This window comes from Littorina saxatilis, linkage group LG6 (genome assembly GCF_037325665.1).
Source record: "Littorina saxatilis isolate snail1 linkage group LG6, US_GU_Lsax_2.0, whole genome shotgun sequence".
Taxonomy (NCBI): Eukaryota; Metazoa; Mollusca; class Gastropoda; order Littorinimorpha; family Littorinidae; genus Littorina; species Littorina saxatilis.
The window spans coordinates 49761645-49778292 of NC_090250.1; positions in this window are offsets into that span (position 1 = coordinate 49761645).

Genomic DNA, 16648 nt, shown 5'->3' on the forward strand with positions numbered 1-16648 from the left:
AATTGAAACAAGTCGCGTAAGGCGAAATTACTACATTTAGTCAAGCTGTGGAACTCAAAGAATGAAACTGAACGTAGTCCGCCGCTAGTGCAAAAGGCAGTGAAAGTGACGAGCCTGTTTGGCGCGGTAGCGATTGCGCTGTGCTTCATAGCACGCTTTACTGTACCTCTCTTCGTTTTAACTTTCTGAGCGTGCTTTTAATCCAAACATATCATATCTATATGATTTTGGAATCAGGAGCCGACAAGGAATAAGATGAAATAGTTTTTAAAACGATTTGGGAAATTTAATTTTGATCATAATTTTTATATTTTTAATTTTCAGAGCTTGTTTTTAATCCAAATATAACATATGTATATGTTTTTGGAATCAGAAAATGACGCAAAATAAGATGAAATTGTTTTTGGATCGTTTAATAAAAAAATAATTTTAATTACAAGTTTCCGATTTTTAATGACCAAACTCACTCATTAGTTTTTAAGCCACCAAGCTGAAATGCAATACCAAACCCCGGCCTTCGTCGAAGATTGCTTTGCCAAAATTTCAATCAATTTAATGGAAAAATGAGGGTGTGACAGTGCCGCCTCAACTTTTACAAAAAGCCGGATATGACGTCATCAAAGGTATTTATCGAAAAAAAAGAAAAAAACGTCCGGGGATATCATACCCAGGAACTCTCATGTCAAATTTCATAAAGATCGGCCCAGTAGTTTAGTCTGAATCGCTCTACACACACACACACACACAGACAGACACACATACACACACACACACACACACACACACACACACACACACACACACACACACACACACATACACCACGACCCTCGTCTCGATTCCCCCCTCTATGTTAAAACATTTAGTCAAAACTTGACTAAATGTAAAAAAAAGTGTGTGTCAGGGCACAGTGCTGGAGTTTGGTGTTATGCCATGAACGTCTTGAATCTTCTCTGTCTCTTCTTTAGAAACTGATTGGAATAGATAATTGTTTCCGTTTACCGCAACATGAGAAATTGTTTGTTATAAGTACTTCAAATGATCGTGCTGATTTGTCGAAAATTGTGCAGATTTAAAAAAAAAAAATCTTAACTTTTGCTTGTGTTGAAACTAGTCGAAAGAGAGAATTGTTTCCGTTTGCCACTTCACAAGGAAATGTTTGCTAAGTACTTCAAATGATGGCGCGGATGTGTCGAAAATTCAACAGATTGAAGACATTTCAATGTTCCATGCATTTTCTTTTGTGTTTTGAGCGATTAGGGACTATCGTAACCGGTCAACTCTGAAGGAGAATAGGAATCTTCAATTGCAACAGCTCTTTCTTCGATTTTCAAAAAATTAAAAAAGTATACACTGTGTGAGTTTTTGTCGTAGCACTTGAATGCAAGGATGTATTTCTAAGATTAATGGCTAGTTTCCGGCCACCGTTGACAATTTGGTGGACACTACTCTCTTCTTTTCTCTGGAAGATAAACCACCACAACAAAAACAGGCCATTTGAAGAGCTAGCAAACCGAACACAAGGAATACAGGAGAATGAAAAATTGAAAGAGGGGGAACATCATATGACGGCGGGGGGGGGGGGGGGGGGATTTAAGAGCACATTCTCACGAGCATCAAGAAGAATGAAAGGGGGGGGGGGGGGGTGGGGGTGGGAAGCTCAAAGGGAGGTGGGGGGGTAGGGGTGTGTGGGTGGGGAGGGGGGGCATTCGGAGCACACAAAACAAGGACAGAATGAAAGAGGGGAGACCCCAAAAGAGAGATGCGAGATGGGGGGGGGGGGGGGGGGGGGGGTTGAGCATGGGGGGTGCATTTGGAACATAACGCCGAAAAAGGAAGAATAAAAAGAATGTAAGAGGAGGGACCTCAAAGCGGGTAGAGGGTGGGGGTAGGGCATTCAGAACAGAAGACAGATAAATGAAAGAATAAAAGCGAGCATAAGAAGAGACGGTGGCAGGGAGTGCTTGGTGGGGAGGGGAACAGAGTTGACTTGCTAAGGGGCAGATTATACCTGCGCAGAGTCAGCGGCACAGACGACGCACTGCAGATTATCCCAGTCCGCTGCACGTTGCGTGAAAAGAGGCCAAGTACATGTACTCGTCATAATCCCTATCGCAACATCAATAACTTGCTGTGCGTCGCCTGCGCCGCTGACTCTGCGCAGGTATAATCTGCTCTTAACTGAGAATGAGACTCACAATAAAGAGTTGGTGAGAGGGTGTTGGGACGCTGGGGTTTAAGAATAGTTGGGGGGGGGGGGGGGGGGTTGACAGAGACACGGTGCAGTGGATCGGTTGTCTCGTTTTTGCGCTAACTGCCGATGATCAAAAAGTTCGATATGAAAAGGTTCAAAAGGATGGTGATCGGGTTCAAGTGTGAGTGTGTGTGTGTGTGTGCGTGTGTGTGTGTGTGTGTGTGTGTGTGTGTGTGAGTGTGTGTGTGTCTGTTTGTGTGCGTGTGTGTGTGTGTGTTAGTGTGTTAGTGGGTGTGTGTGTGTGTGTGTGTGTGTGTGTCTGTTTGTGTGTGTGTGTGTGTGCGTGCGTGCGTGGGTGCGTGAGTGCGTGCGTGTGTTCGTGCGTACGTGCGTGCGTGCCGCATGCGTGCGTGTATGAGAGAGAGAGAGAGAGAGAGAGAGAGAGAGAGAGAGAGAGAGAGAGAGAGAGAGAGAGAGAGAGAGAGAGATGAAATTCTGTCAGATTATGACACGTGGCGGCGCAATGACACAAAGAAGAAGCCATTTGTTTGCCGTTTTTGTCTGACATTTAGCTAAAAGAGATTTGAGGAATGCGGATGGCCTGAAATTGCTGGCTAGATTGGACATCAAAAAACAGCACATGCACTCGCAAACTTCGCGAGTTCATTTGAGAAAGATTCGTGTTATTCGCATTGGGATATTCTGAATCAGTTTTTCTTGGTTCGCTTTCGCACGATCTTTTTTTACACCCCCGGTATAGGGGTGTGTATAGGTTTCACTCGATGTGTTTGTTTGTTTGTGTGTTTGTTTGTGTGTTTGTTTGTGTTCGCAAGTAGATCTCAAGAATGAACGGACCGATCGTCACCAAACTTGGTGAACAGGTTCTATACATTCCTGAGACGGTCCTTACAAAAATTGGGACCAGTCAAACACACGGTTAGGGAGTTATTGGTGGATTTTGGTTTTTTGGGGGATCAACTACGGCATAACTCTTCCTTATCTTCTCCATGTTTTCAGCGTTTACCTCCCTTCCTTCGTATGGTGCACTTACTATTATGAGGGGGCATCTTCGGATATTCCCGGCGTTCTGTTACTATTTTTAGAAGGTCACCGCAGTGTCCAGAACGTAAATTGGACCCGTAAATTATCCTCACTGTAAAAGTGCAAAGGTCGAATCAATTTATAGCCACGCGAAAAATACACTGTCATCTATCTCTCTATATATACGGCTTCTCTGTGTTTGTGTGTGTGTGTGTGTGTGTGTGTGTGTGTGTGTGTGTGTGTGTGTGTGTGTGTGTGTGTGTGTGTGTGTGTCTCTATGTGGGCAACACCTATGGATTGTTCAGTTCTGTTTGTGATGTGGTCTGGCGGCTTTTGTGTAATTGTATGTACTGGCCTTCCTTTGAGATGCCAGAACAGTTCAAAAGGGCTTAGGGCACGTTTCATGATATTGTGGATTGCAGTTTCCCCCTCACACACAATATTCCAAAATAATAAATAGTCAAACAGGGACCAAAAAACATTTTGCACCAAGAGTTCAACTTTTTATCTATCCAAAACAGTAAAAAAAATTATATGAACATTCGTATTTCCAAGATGATTGGCGTTCCAAGACGCTATATCCTAAAAACCCCAAAACATGCTTTTACAACTTTAGTGCATAATAACTGCCCAAAGGTGCTGTTTAAAGCAACCATTGATAATCATTTTTAACATACTCCTTGAACACATTAAGAAAAATGGTTAACTTGCAAATAAAGGGACAGCATTGATCAGAACAATGGTAAGATAAAGGACGCCACTTATATTTTGTACATTTTGTATCTTTATTGTTTCCTGTAGACCTCAGAAGTTCTAGCCAGCTTAAGAAATCATTCTAAAATCGAAAAACAAACATCTATACATTTTGTACGCAGAGTAGATTGATATTTGACACAGTCACACAGACATACGTGGGCTATGGGGCAACCCTACCCCCTAAATTTGAAAACGGGGTCAATTTCTTAACTGCATGCATTCAGCAAAACAATCCCTAACAAAAATTTTTTTTCACAATTGAACTTATGACTTTAGAAAAGCATTCAAAAATGCATATATACAACGCTTTTTCTTTGGTCCCAATTGAAGGGGGTGTGCTATTCTCAGGTAACACTGTGAACGCTCAAATGAGACTTGGTCACATGTCAAAAAAGTAATCCCCCCTGTTGTTCATGGTTGGTTGGTGGGATTTTTTTTATCTGAGCCATTGGCAAGCATGAAATGTCATCAACATTAGGAAAGACATAATATCTCCCATTGTCTTTTGCGCGCAAACACTTCACACAGGTCTCCTCTCGATCTGGCCCATCGGGGAAATGGGTTGACTTGGGGATGATCACCGCCCTGTATCTCTCCACCTTTCCATCCATGCTGACAAAGTCAGCGGTCACAAAGTCCCCAACTTGAATGTCTCACTGTGGGACAAAGAACCTGGTTTTCACGACTGGCACCACATGGTTGCATTGGCTGATCACGCGGCATCCAGTGGCGTGTTGTGGGTAGACGTCCATTGGACATAAATTGGGAAGGACGTCGCTGGATCATCTGGTTTGCATACTTTGTTGATGTACAACATTTAGTCAAGCTGTCGAACTAACAGAATGAAACTGAACTCACTGCATTTTTACAGCAAGAGCGTATACTCGTAGCATCGTCAGTTCACCGCTCGATGCAAAGGCAGTGAAATTGACAGGAAGAGCGGGGTAGTAGTTGCGCTGAGAAGGATAGCACGCTTTTCTTTATCTCTATTCTTTTTAACTTTCTGAGCGTGTTTTTAATCCAAACATATCACATCTATATGTTTTTGGAATCAGGAACCCACAAGGAATAAGATGAAATTGTTTTTAAATCGATTTCGGAAATTTTGTTTTAATAATAATTTTTATATTTTTAATTTTCAGAGCTTGTTTTTAATCCAAATATAACATATTTATATGTTTTTGGAATCAGAAAATGATGAAGAATAAGATGAACGTAAATTTGTATCGTTTTAAAAACAAATTTTTTTTTTACAATTTTCAGGTTTTCAATGACCAAAGTCATTAATTAATTTTTAAGCCACCAAATTGAAATGCAATACCGAAGTCCGGCCTTTGTCAGAGATTGCTTGGCCAAAATTGCAATCAATTTGATTGAAAAATGAGGGTGTGACAGTGCCGCCTCAACTTGTACAAAAAGCCGGATATGACGTCATCAAAGGTATTTATCGAAAAAAATAAAAAAAATATCCGGGGATATCATTCCCAGGAACTCTCATGTCAAATTTCATAAAGATCGGTCCAGTAGTTTGGTCTGAATCGCTATACACACACACATACACACGCACAGACAGACACACACACATACACCACGACCCTCGTCTCGATTCCCCCTCTACGTTAAAACATTTAGTCAAAACTTGACTAAATGTAAAAATAAAAATAAAAATTAAAAAAATGGGATAGCGGCGAAACGGGATTGCGCCAAAATGGGATGCGGTAGTAAGATGACGCTTGGCTTGTGAAATGTCGCCAAAATGGGACGGCGGCAAAACGGGATTGCACGTAAATGGGATATTGCGCGAATTATAAACGAAGGAGTAGGCCCTAAGTTTCTCGTACGATATGTTTACTGGGAGTAAATATTTGGGGAGTAAAAATTTAGTTCCTTGTGGAGTTCTTTTTTCGTACAAGATTTTTACTGGAAGTTTACTCCGGAGTCAATTTTTCGTGGAGTAAAAATTTCGTGTTACACCGGTTCATGACCGTTGTGAGTAGTAGGTATCGCGCACGAACCGGACCCTTTTTTTTTGCGCAGCTGCGCAGCCGCGCAGCCGTATTTTGATAGAAGGTTATAGGTTAAGGTGCCTGTGTTTAAGTAGTGATAAAGAGGGATTGCGTATAAACGGTTTATTGCGTTTTATATTTTGTCATGTGATTTCATGTGCCTGTACCTGTTGCTCGGTACTAATGACCACTCCAGCTGGGGTAAGCACCAATAAAATTCAGTAATTGCCCTCATTTTCTCCGCGCTTCGCGGAGCACTCTCTCTTTAATAGCTATGTAGTTTGGTGCCCTGTCAGGGGAGGTGTCAGGATAAGGTAATAAAAATGGTATCCCTACTCTTTGCGGAGCCCCTTCGCCGATAAAACCACCAGAGGTGGCCAGCAGTTAGAGAAGTTTAATAGGAGGTGGTTTGCCTACCCCGAGGGTTGATTAGGGTTTAATGCTTAGATTAGTGCTAGACAAATGGTGTGGGGTGGGTGCGGAAGTTAGCTCGACTGATGAGAGGGATGGGAGCTGAAGTACACATATAACAAAAGTTTTAACAAGTAGACTCAGATTGTTGTTTTTTATGTGGGTGTTATAAACTTCGGAGGTACATTTTACACCGAACAAGAGTTGTTCTACAGTCAGTCATACATAATGTTAGGTTAGAGACTGATCACGTCTGAGTATTACACCACAGAGACGCAAGACCTTACATGCTAGACCATGTTGGTTGGTCAGCACTAAAAATAGAAATATGACATGGTCACACCGGGATAACGTAAGTGTTTATTTTTTTTATTTTGTTGTTGATAGACTATGTAAGCGGTAGGGGTATATGTGTGGTGGAAATTAAATGTAAGTGCAAACACACACACACACACACACACACACACACACACACATGCGCGCGCGTTTACACAACCACTTCCAAACAAGAAGGAAAAAAGTCAGACGTAAAGAGTAACAAAACAATACATAAACTACTCACGTTAGCATTCAAGAGTTATACAGACACATAGATATTAACTTTTCCAATATGAGCATTTTATTATAAAACTGACATCAGTCTTTTGAATATTAAAAAGCAAAAAATAAAATTAACATTTTTGCATGCATACATTAAAGGCAGAGTAAGCCTCCCGTAAACCATCACAGATACGGTCAGGCTTTTACACACAGTACAAACACCCTTTCATTTAAACACTCACCAATTGAGAACATCCTAGGTGCCCTCCGTAAAGAGCGAACAATTTTCAAAGAATTTATTTTTGCGTGGTTTATCTTACCCCTGAGCCATCGTGAACCCGTGTGATCCAGTTTTCCCTTTTCACAATGCAGTCGTCATAGTTAGTCATTTGAATGCGACTCGACGTGCACGCGTGAGCTTATCTACAATAGCACGTTTTTTTATGCACGAAACAACGGCTGTGGTTCACAAGAACTCTAGCGATGGCTTTTGACTGTTGAGAGGAACGGCGATTTGCACTGATAAACCGGCCGTCGTCTGCTACGACCCTTGCGTGACCCTGCTTCCGGGCTTTTCTTTTTTTAAACTTTCACAACTTCGAATTGTTCTGATCTTGTCTTGATGAAAAACGAATTCTTTTATGATTAAAGAATGTTTGTGTAACAAGCTGTCAGTTTATTATTTAGATTTTAAAAGTTAGGTCTAGCGCAAAAACGAGGCGCCGTTGTTGTTAACGGAACAAGTCTACGAAAATAAATTCTTGGAAAATGTCTCACGCTCGACAGAAAGCAGCCAGGATGTTCCCGTTCGGTGAGCGTTCAAATGGAAGTATGCTTGTACTGTATTTAGACGCTCGGGGAGCTCTGTGATGGTTTACGGGAGGCTTACTGTGCCTTTAAACCAAAAAATCCAAAACATGATTGTCAATTTAAAGGAACGAGGTGGTCCCCGGATTAGTTGTCAACTTCATAACCACTTCTTGGTGTCACAGGAGGAGGATTTACGGTTGTAGCAGGACAGTAAGCTGGACATGTGGAATACAGGGGTCGCTGCAGCTGCTGAGGGTATTCCTCGCTTTGTGTCGAATCCGTGGCTGTGGTTGGCGGTGTTGAGTGGTAGTAGTCTGACAGCGGACACTCTGTGTGATTCTTCAGATGTTTCTCCTCCTCCTCCTTCTCCTCTGTGGGTGACAGAGAAGATACCTGTTGGTGGTAGTCTTCTTTGAGTTTTTTCTGCACTCTAAGCAGTTTCTGAAACTTTTTCAAGTCCAGGGTGACTCCTCTTTGGGTGGGGGCAACACGCCCACCTTTGGTGCGGGTGGGAACAGCATAGTGGCGAATATGGATTTTTACAGCCCCTCTCCACGTTTTTACTGAGGTAAAAAGGCTTCCACCTAGCGGGTAGAGTGTAGCCGGCTGTGGTGGCTGCTTCATGGTTCCTGAAGGCATGGTCGACTCCGCAAAAAATCCTCTGTAGTGGTCTTTTTACATCCGGCCTGTCTTATATACACACTCGCGGTTCATGTACATCTTGTTTATTCTGGTTTCAACGGGTCCACACTGGTGTAGCCTAAGGTCACGTGGGATGCTATGCCGTTTTTCACTCTGTTGCATCACTCACAGAGCAGTTGTTCAGTCACATGAGTGATAACCCTTTTTCGAAACGTTGTCGTTTCTGTCCACTTCCACACAACAACCCGCAAACACCACCAGGAGAGCCCGTCTGGATGTGTCTTGGGTAAGGCTACATTCCAACGACTAAGAATTTTGTCTCGATTTAGGTGTTCCCAGACGTTATCTGCGACGGCTCTAATGGCGTCAACAGTCCACCGTGTTGGATAGTCTTTTTCTTCTCTCTTTTTTTCTTCAAGGCGTTTGCAAACAACGCATTTTAACGCACTAACAAACAGCAAGAACAAACTGTTTCGCAGGTGATCTTTAACTTTGAGAATACCAGCCTCCAATTCTTCCAACATCTGCTCTAAAGAGGGACTGGACGTCTCCATCATGACTTTTTTGTTTTGTGTACCTCTCTTTTCTTACTAACACTCTTCTAACCCTCTCTCTACTTTGGTGGGTACGAGATGAAAGTGGTGGAGATGACTCCTCCCCTTCTTCTTATATAGACACACACACACACACACACACACCCAATAAAATGAATAAAACCGTTTACAGACCTAAAAAAAAAGACGAAGCACACGACCTCAGGTTCTTCTTAGCTGTTGGACCAAAAACCATACTCTTCGATCATTACCCCAAAGTCTGTTGGGGGAAAACACACGAAGCGTTCGAAATAAACTGGCACCGCGGCTTTTCATCAAAACATAGTACAATACATACAAGCCACAGGCTGAACTCGTCAAGTCTTGCAAAAGCCGTGGGTTGTACACGTGGGCTGAACTGTGTTTCAGCATAAAGTTTTCAATAGCGGGGTGCACGGGTGGTAAACCAAAACTATCAAAATATTCCGCTTGTCCCAGTCCATCAAACCAGACACACACCCAGTGTTCTCCCGGTCCTGTACTGCGATCTGTATTGATGACAAAAGCGCTTGGGCGTCGCGTATTCACCTGTCGTGGGAGTCTGTCTCTGGGAAACACACCTCGAAACACACGTCGGGTATGAATGTCTCTCCCCAACACTCGGCTAATGTCTTTGCTGTTCATAGTGCAAAATCAGTCAGGACCTGGCGAGAGCGATCAATCTCGATCATGCTGTCCATTTCACCATACACAATCACCATCACAGGCGCTGGAAGAGCTTGGTTGAACTTCAGCTCCAGACGCAGGGCACCGCTTTTCACCAGTTCAAACTGATCTCCATCCAGAAGACTGGGACTCAGGTCAAAACTGTAGATAGCATACCCCAACTCAAAATCACGCAGCTCCATGTAAGATCCCGCATCTCTGTTGGCGAGACCCGTAGACGTCATGAGACTGAAGAATGACCTCACATACTGGTGTTGTTCAAAGTTCGGTGTCAGGGGTTTGCCGGGAATCTGTTTCCCGTCTAGGTACAGGCTGAGAAAGGACAATCCTTGTGTCTTGAAGTGGTAGGGATTGCGTGAGGCTTGTCCGTTGAAAGCAGCGCTGTCCACCAAGCCAATCACCAGGCGGTTGGGTGTCTGACTCAGAAACAAGTTGTCCTGCACAGCACTGAGGTTGCCTGTGGGAATGGAGAAAGTCTTTACCACGACCCTTTTCAAAGGATACTTGGCCGTGCCTTTTTCCAGTGCTTTGGCGTGAGCGAGGCTCACAGCAGGGTTCAACTTGACTTTGCGAACAAACAGGGAGGCATGTGTAATGACACTGCGGAAACCCTGAAAGGGGTCAGGAGACATCAGGTGGAAGATGTTCTTGGAAGGAATGAGTCTGATCTTCACGTCCACGCCGTTCATCATGTAGCGTTCCTGGTGCATGATGTCAGCATGAAGTCGCCCCATCATGTCTGCCTCTCTGCTCCGCATGGTTTGCTCACGCCGTACCTTCAAACCCCAGTTGGCATCCCCTGCTGTATCATCCAGGTGGTTGGAGCTATCTTGGTAATACATGGCACTGGTGAGGTGACTTTTCTTGGCTTCTCGTCCATAGTTGAGGGTGGCTTCAATGTAGGCACGGTAGGGGTAGGTGTTCTCTGAATTGGTCACCAAGGTATCATTGAGACTGATATCCACCTGGGAAAACAGGCTGTGCATCCAGTAGTTGACAGGAGCCACAGGGGAGTCAGCCTCCAAGTTTGTTCCGTCTGCTTTGGTGATTTTAGCTCGCACATGGAGATACGTGTTGCTTAGATCCAGGTACTCGGCTGTGGTACCACTGATGGCAAACTCAATAGGGGCTCCTGGGGCCAGAGTAGCTAGAGGATGATACTCTACAAACATTCCCTCCTGTACAGCTGTCTGTGTTGGGGGTACAGAAAACAAATCCAGTCCAGTATGTACACTTTCACATGACTGAGGGTGGGCAAGCGCCATGGTGATTATCCAAAAATATCGGTTGCTGTCACCCTCCTTCTCTTCTTCTTCTGCCTCCCAGTCTGACCTCGGCGGCGTGGTGTGGCTGATTTTATACGTTTCCTTGCAGGTTCTCCAGGCGGCGCGGCTGTTGTGCCTGTCACTCGACCCACGGCTTGGTGAAACAAGCGCTTCCCTGTATTGCTAGCTCTCTGCTGGAGAGACGACTTAACACTACGACCAGACATCACATCCTGAGCCACCTGCATGCCTGTCCTAGCCCCCTCTTTCAACAGAGCTTTTCCACCACTTTTCAAAAGAGGTACAAGGGCTCGACCAATACCCCCTAAGAGATTGCCAATGCCATGACCTCTGTAGTTTCTTCCTCCTACAAACACGGGGAGACCGTGGCCGACCTGGCTGCAGTAATAATCTTCATAGAGTTTTCCACTGCCCTGGAAAGGGGTTAGACGAACCATCTTTTACAAATGGTCGGTGCGTCTACGACGAAAATGAAGCGTCACGACCGTCTTCCCTTGCTCAAATGCGATAGGTTTTCCCGTGTCCGTTGTTAAAAGCATTTCCACCGTGTTGAACTGACAACGAGTCAGTGGCATGTAATGGGGTTTTTCAAATATATGATGAACGACTTCTTCAGTCTTCTTTTTAATCGGCACCGTCCGCAACAATGGGACTAATGTGTCTCCGACCACTCTTTCGCGCACCAAATCGCAGTACACGTATATTGCGTGAAAATCTTGATGTAAGTCCATCATAGCTTTACCGTCAAAGTGACCAGGGCCTATGATGGTTTGTTGGGTGACATCTGTTTTCAAAATTCTCATCAACTCGGGGCTCATCCACAGCGAGCTATTTTTGAGTAATTTAACACGTACTTTTTTTGCTGCTTTGGTGTAATAAAACCTTGCATAGTCAGTAAGATTTGCATCAACCAAGAGCTGGTTTAGTGAGTCTATAAAAAAAGCAGGTGAATCATACAACCCCTCTGGTAAAACTAGAGTATCACAAGGAACAATAACACCTGTTGGGACACAAATTCGAAACTGACACGTGTCTTTTTCCACATTTACATACGAGTTGTTAAACTGAATCTCAGCCAACCCACACTCGTAGTCGGTGCCCAGGTCAATTGTTTGAGGTAGTTTTGTGTAGTAGTGACTCGCGTTGTTGTCAGGGTAGTGCTGCAAGGAGCTGTTGCTGGGGAGTGTCAGGTAGAACATGATGAGTGAAGACGTTGTTACTGTACCAAGGGTGGATCAATGGAAGGATTAGGAAGCACGTAGCCGAGACAACTTCCCAGTAGGGCCACCCACAAGTTATCCGGTCCGCGACCGGTTGTCAGATTGAACAGAGACACTCCAATCACCACATAAATAAGGAGCATCTGACAAAGGAAGACAATCTCGCTCCGAGGGACACGACGTCCAAATACACGCCACAGCTTGGATGTTCTTGGTCGCTTAACAACACTGTCTGGTTCATCCAGAGGCGTATTAATCTTCTGAGTTTCCTCCATCAGAACCACTGAAGCTAGTCCGTGTAGGGGGTCAGTGCCGTCTGTGGAATCCAAGAATTGAATGACGGGTCATAGCCGAGCCATTTGACTAAATACTCTTTCTGTTTGCCTTTTCCAGGGCGTTGTTCCAAAACAGCTTCAATGCGGTATATTTCTTTCTCCCCCACTTTCTGCAGTTCCTGTTCATAAAAAGTCCCCAACAGTTCTTCTCCGTGATCATCTTTCAGCACATAGGTCACGGGTGTGGTTGTCTTGACTTGACTGATGGTAAAGAGTTCCTCTGTCCAAGAAGGCATATAACCTTTTTTAAAGACTCTTCTCGTCTTGCTGATTCGCACACGGTCTCCTATATTCAGTTTAGGTGGTTTGGAGAGAGTTGGACCACCATACAACCGTTGCCACACTTCCTCCTGATTAGCGATGGTTACGTCAGCAGGAGCTTTCTTAATACTGCGGTGGTAGGAATGATTGTAACCACGCACCAGCTTAGCCAAGACTTCCACATACCTCACTGAACTTGTTCTGGTGAAATACCTCCACAGTTTGTCTTTCAAGGTACGGTTGAAGCGCTCCGCCATTGAGGCTTTAATGTCATCATTTTCTGTCACAAAAAAGTGTACCTTTGTTTTGTCCAAAAAATCCTGGAACACCTTGTTTTTAAATTCGCTACCCTTATCTGTTTGTAGTCTCAGGGGTTGACGACCTCGGACAAAAATGCTTCAAGAATAAGATAGCCACGTCTTCTTCTTGGGCGATGGGAGTGGATGCACAGCGAGGGGGGTGATAGAGGAAGACCATCCACCAGGACAAAAAGAAGAAGAAGAAGAATTGTGAGTCCTTCCTCAGCATCTCCTTCTGCAGAAAGAGTATCATTTCCTTCTCCATCGCCCAAGAAGAAGACGTGGCTATCTTATTCTTGAGCAGAATGCCAGTGAAAAAAAAAAAAGTCGCTGAGAAGCTGCGACGTCGATATTATGGAAGTCAACTCCCTGGAAGTTTGGGTGGAGTGGAGGCTTTGAGAAGAACCACCAGACAAGAACAAAAACAAGTTGAAAAGTGGTTGACATTTCAAGACACCTATACACTACACAAACCTGTGCGGCGAAAGTTTACTCGTCGTCGTATCATCGTGGGTGGCATAGATCATCAGTGGCAAGCAGATTTGATTGATGTTAGAGCGCTGAGAAAAGACAATGACGGGTTTACCTACCTACTCACATGTATTGATGTGCTGAGCAAACACGCGTGGGTGGTGCCTTTGAAGGACAAAACAGGGGCCTCTCTGGTGACAGCCTTCAAAAGCATTTTTGTCCGAGGTCGTCAACCCCTGAGACTACAAACAGATAAGGGTAGCGAATTTAAAAACAAGGTGTTCCAGGATTTTTTGGACAAAACAAAGGTACACTTTTTTGTGACAGAAAATGATGACATTAAAGCCTCAATGGCGGAGCGCTTCAACCGTACCTTGAAAGACAAACTGTGGAGGTATTTCACCAGAACAAGTTCAGTGAGGTATGTGGAAGTCTTGGCTAAGCTGGTGCGTGGTTACAATCATTCCTACCACCGCAGTATTAAGAAAGCTCCTGCTGACGTAACCATCGCTAATCAGGAGGAAGTGTGGCAACGGTTGTATGGTGGTCCAACTCTCTCCAAACCACCTAAACTGAATATAGGAGACCGTGTGCGAATCAGCAAGACGAGAAGAGTCTTTAAAAAAGGTTATATGCCTTCTTGGACAGAGGAACTCTTTACCATCAGTCAAGTCAAGACAACCACACCCGTGACCTATGTGCTGAAAGATGATCACGGAGAAGAACTGTTGGGGACTTTTTATGAACAGGAACTGCAGAAAGTGGGGGAGAAAGAAATATACCGCATTGAAGCTGTTTTGGAACAACGCCCTGGAAAAGGCAAACAGAAAGAGTATTTAGTCAAATGGCTCGGCTATGACCCGTCATTCAATTCTTGGATTCCACAGACGGCACTGACCCCCTACACGGACTAGCTTCAGTGGTTCTGATGGAGGAAACTCAGAAGATTAATACGCCTCTGGATGAACCAGACAGTGTTGTTAAGCGACCAAGAACATCCAAGCTGTGGCGTGTATTTGGACGTCGTGTCCCTCGGAGCGAGATTGTCTTCCTTTGTCAGATGCTCCTTATTTATGTGGTGATTGGAGTGTCTCTGTTCAATCTGACAACCGGTCGCGGACCGGATAACTTGTGGGTGGCCCTACTGGGAAGTTGTCTCGGCTACGTGCTTCCTAATCCTTCCATTGATCCACCCTTGGTACAGTAACAACGTCTTCACTCATCATGTTCTACCTGACACTCCCCAGCAACAGCTCCTTGCAGCACTACCCTGACAACAACGCGAGTCACTACTACACAAAACTACCTCAAACAATTGACCTGGGCACCGACTACGAGTGTGGGTTGGCTGAGATTCAGTTTAACAACTCGTATGTAAATGTGGAAAAAGACACGTGTCAGTTTCGAATTTGTGTCCCAACAGGTGTTATTGTTCCTTGTGATACTCTAGTTTTACCAGAGGGGTTGTATGATTCACCTGCTTTTTTTATAGACTCACTAAACCAGCTCTTGGTTGATGCAAATCTTACTGACTATGCAAGGTTTTATTACACCAAAGCAGCAAAAAAAGTACGTGTTAAATTACTCAAAAATAGCTCGCTGTGGATGAGCCCCGAGTTGATGAGAATTTTGAAAACAGATGTCACCCAACAAACCATCATAGGCCCTGGTCACTTTGACGGTAAAGCTATGATGGACTTACATCAAGATTTTCACGCAATATACGTGTACTGCGATTTGGTGCGCGAAAGAGTGGTCGGAGACACATTAGTCCCATTGTTGCGGACGGTGCCGATTAAAAAGAAGACTGAAGAAGTCGTTCATCATATATTTGAAAAACCCCATTACATGCCACTGACTCGTTGTCAGTTCAACACGGTGGAAAGGCTTTTAACAACGGACACGGGAAAACCTATCGCATTTGAGCAAGGGAAGACGGTCGTGACGCTTCATTTTCGTCGTAGACGCACCGACCATTTGTAAAAGATGGTTCGTCTAACCCCTTTCCAGGGCAGTGGAAAACTCTATGAAGATTATTACTGCAGCCAGGTCGGCCACGGTCTCCCCGTGTTTGTAGGAGGAAGAAACTACAGAGGTCATGGCATTGGCAATCTCTTAGGGGGTATTGGTCGAGCCCTTGTACCTCTTTTGAAAAGTGGTGGAAAAGCTCTGTTGAAAGAGGGGGCTAGGACAGGCATGCAGGTGGCTCAGGATGTGATGTCTGGTCGTAGTGTTAAGTCGTCTCTCCAGCAGAGAGCTAGCAATACAGGGAAGCGCTTGTTTCACCAAGCCGTGGGTCGAGTGACAGGCACAACAGCCGCGCCGCCTGGAGAACCTGCAAGGAAACGTATAAAATCAGCCACACCACGCCGCCGAGGTCAGACTGGGAGGCAGAAGAAGAAGAGAAGGAGGGTGACAGCAACCGATATTTTTGGATAATCACCATGGCGCTTGCCCACCCTCAGTCATGTGAAAGTGTACATACTGGACTGGATTTGTTTTCTGTACCCCCAACACAGACAGCTGTACAGGAGGGAATGTTTGTAGAGTATCATCCTCTAGCTACTCTGGCCCCAGGAGCCCCTATTGAGTTTGCCATCAGTGGTACCACAGCCGAGTACCTGGATCTAAGCAACACGTATCTCCATGTGCGAGCTAAAATCACCAAAGCAGACGGAACAAACTTGGAGGCTGACTCCCCTGTGGCTCCTGTCAACTACTGGATGCACAGCCTGTTTTCCCAGGTGGATATCAGTCTCAATGATACCTTGGTGACCAATTCAGAGAACACCTACCCCTACCGTGCCTACATTGAAGCCACCCTCAACTATGGACGAGAAGCCAAGAAAAGTCACCTCACCAGTGCCATGTATTACCGAGATAGCTCCAACCACCTGGATGATACAGCAGGGGATGCCAACTGGGGTTTGAAGGTACGGCGTGAGCAAACCATGCGGAGCAGAGAGGCAGACATGATGGGGCGACTTCATGCTGACATCATGCACCAGGAACGCTACATGATGAACGGCGTGGACGTGAAGATCAGACTCATTCCTTCCAAGAACATCTTCCACCTGATGTCTCCTGACCCCTTTCAGGGTTTCCGCAGTGTCATTA